The sequence below is a fragment of the Montipora capricornis genome, chromosome 1 (genome assembly GCF_036669925.1).
Source record: "Montipora capricornis isolate CH-2021 chromosome 1, ASM3666992v2, whole genome shotgun sequence".
NCBI lineage: Eukaryota > Metazoa > Cnidaria > Anthozoa > Scleractinia > Acroporidae > Montipora > Montipora capricornis.
This window is the reverse complement of record NC_090883.1, coordinates 31,725,816-31,728,315: the sequence shown is the minus strand read 5'-3', so window position 1 is coordinate 31,728,315 and position 2,500 is coordinate 31,725,816. Positions and strand designations below refer to the sequence as shown.

Below are 2,500 nucleotides of genomic sequence, written 5' to 3'. Positions count from 1 at the left end.
AAGACCTTAAAACTGTGTATATTCTTTGCCGACATGGACTTTCAAGTGTGTTTCACTTTTCGGCTCTTTTTTTTTTTTAACTTTCGACAGTCATTTTCGTATCCATGTCAGGCAGACGATTAAGTCAAACAAAGAATGACAATTTGGATCGAAATTCGCCAGTTATAACGTTCGATATACCCCGTTGTTTAACATGTTTGGAAAACTTTTATCTCTTTTATTTATTACCTCCGAAAACTACTGGGCCCGGTTGTTCAAAAGCCGATTAACGCTAATCCCAGATTAAAAATTAACCGAGGAGTTTATTTCTCTACTCCTAAATGCTGTTCAACGCTGATATTCGCCAAAACTTTACATCAGAAGAAGGCAATCTTGAAAAACAGAAATAAGCAAAAGAAACTTTCACCAAAAAGTTGAAAACATGAAGCAAGAGTTTCCGCTAAAGCCCTGGCCAAACGAAACGCAAGTCATCGCAAGTCGACGCAAGTTCTCACTTGCGAAGACTTGCGTTCACTTGCGATAGGGTGGCCAAACGAGACGCAAGTTGAGCGCAAGTCCTTTGCAAAAGTAGCAGAATTTTTGTTTTTTTTTTTCTTTTTCCTAGGCTCAGACTCGGAAGAGCTGCTACTTTCACTGTAGCTGCTGCTAATACTTGCACCGCTACTGGGTCTCCTGTTATGGTTTTCGTTTTTCTTATGTTTTTTTAACTCCCTATCCTTGTTTTCTTTTAGCTCTTCGGGGCTTAAGTTTTCCGAATTTTGCTCCGTGACAGAAGCCATCTTGTCAAAATGAAAGCGCGAAAGGCGCGAAATAGTTTGAGATTCCTGCTCAAACAGCGGCATCAGATTGGCTAAAAGGTTTCCAAAAAAGTTCGAATGACTTGCGAAAACTTGCATCCACTTGCGTTGAGTGGCCAAACGAGACGCAAGTTGAGCGGACTTGCGTCCAAAATTTGAACATGTTCAAATCAAACGCAAGTCGTCGCAAGTCTTCGCAAGTGAATGCAAGTGGGTCGCCAAACGGTATGCAAGTCAGCGCAAGTAACAAAACTTGCGTCGACTTGCGATGACTTGCGTTTCGTTTGGCCAGGGCTTAATCCTGGATTAAGTTAATCGGCTTTCGAACAACAGGGCCCTGGTTTTTTAAATACCGGATTCTCTTCGTCTGAGACAAGGCATCTGGCACTCGGGTACCTTGGAATGTTTGAAATTTGTTCATGACTTCATTCATTGGGTCAAAACTGTTTATAGGAACACACTAAGGGGGTATTTTCACGAGACAGTCACGAACTCAGACCAGTATGAAATTTTTGCGGCCGTTTACATAAAACCGGGACGAATTGCTTGGTGCCTGGTTTCGGGGCGAAGTGATAGCTTTTGTCTGTTAAATAAATTGCTGACTCAAAAGCATAAAGCCTTGAAATTTCTGGATCCGGTCTGAGATTTGTTGTGATTTACATCAGACCGGTACGAGGATTTCTCGACGAAGTTAGACCGGTCTGAGTTCATTGTCAGGTTTCATGTAAACGCAAAGGAAGAACCGGTCTCATGTAAGTACCCCCTAAGCTGACTACTTCACACTAGAACGTGCAGTTAAAAAATAAGATCCACTCTCCCCTTATCTGGTTTTGATCACTTGTGCGATTTAAAACCACATCAGGACGCAACAAGGGAAATGGGTCACTATCGAAATTAAACTACATAGTTGCCATCCATCGACTTCTCGATGTTTTGTTGCGAAGAATGATGATGTTGACACACTCTCAAATTTATTTCAAATTTAAGCTATAAACTGAAATTCTACTTAAATTACGCATTTCACTCTAGGTTTTGTAATAAGCTGTGTATACGTAGCTGCTTCTTTGGTTGTTTTTCTCTCCATTTCCCGTTTTCTTCCCGTAGTTTTTGTCAACCAGGTAGTTAAGCTAAATTCTCTGTGTATCTGACCCGCCTCGATTAAGTGTCCTTGTTAATATGAGGATCGGGACTCTTTGTAACTTAACTTTATAATGATTTGCGATTCCAAAACAATATCGTGCACTATTAGGGCTACGTGTTACGCAAAGACACCTTGAATCTCCTGGAAGTCAAAACGCACCTCAGTTGACAATATGGAATAAAGCGCTGTCTTACTGCATTACCACACGTACGCAGTGCGTGACTCTTTTTGTTGTTGCTCTTGCAGCTCAGTTTACTCCTTGATGCTGAAGGGGATTTGTCACGCAATTTCGTGTCAAACGAAATGACGGAAGATCGCAGTGACCACTGAAAACTGTAGAACAACATTAGAGAGAGACAACAAAGCTTATGAGATGCGTGGTTGGAAAAAAAAGGGACACGAAAAGCTAAACCATAGGATACAGGGCCGCTTTTGAAGAGGGTTGACTGCAGTGGCTCCGCGGCATCACAATTAAGTCACTGTGGAGCCGCGAAGCCACTGAAACATATACCTTCCGCGTTCTTGTAAACGCTAACACGACTGTGGAGCTGCGGAACCACTT

General features: G+C 42.0%; 2 protein-coding genes across 2 annotated transcripts in view; one reads left to right on the top strand and one right to left on the bottom strand.

Annotated features, from left to right (window-relative positions):
• LOC138014343 (uncharacterized) overlaps positions 1–2,291 on the top strand; it is a 15,988-nt gene extending 13,697 nt beyond the window's left edge. The window contains exon 6 of the mRNA XM_068861407.1: positions 1–2,291. This exon is cut by the window's left edge and continues 219 nt beyond it. The gene's annotated coding sequence lies outside the window, so the exon portion shown is untranslated.
• Positions 1,729–2,500, bottom strand: part of LOC138038792 (spondin-1-like) — a 13,299-nt gene continuing 12,527 nt past the window's right edge. The window contains exon 2 of the mRNA XM_068884843.1: positions 1,729–2,500. This exon is cut by the window's right edge and continues 838 nt beyond it. The gene's annotated coding sequence lies outside the window, so the exon portion shown is untranslated.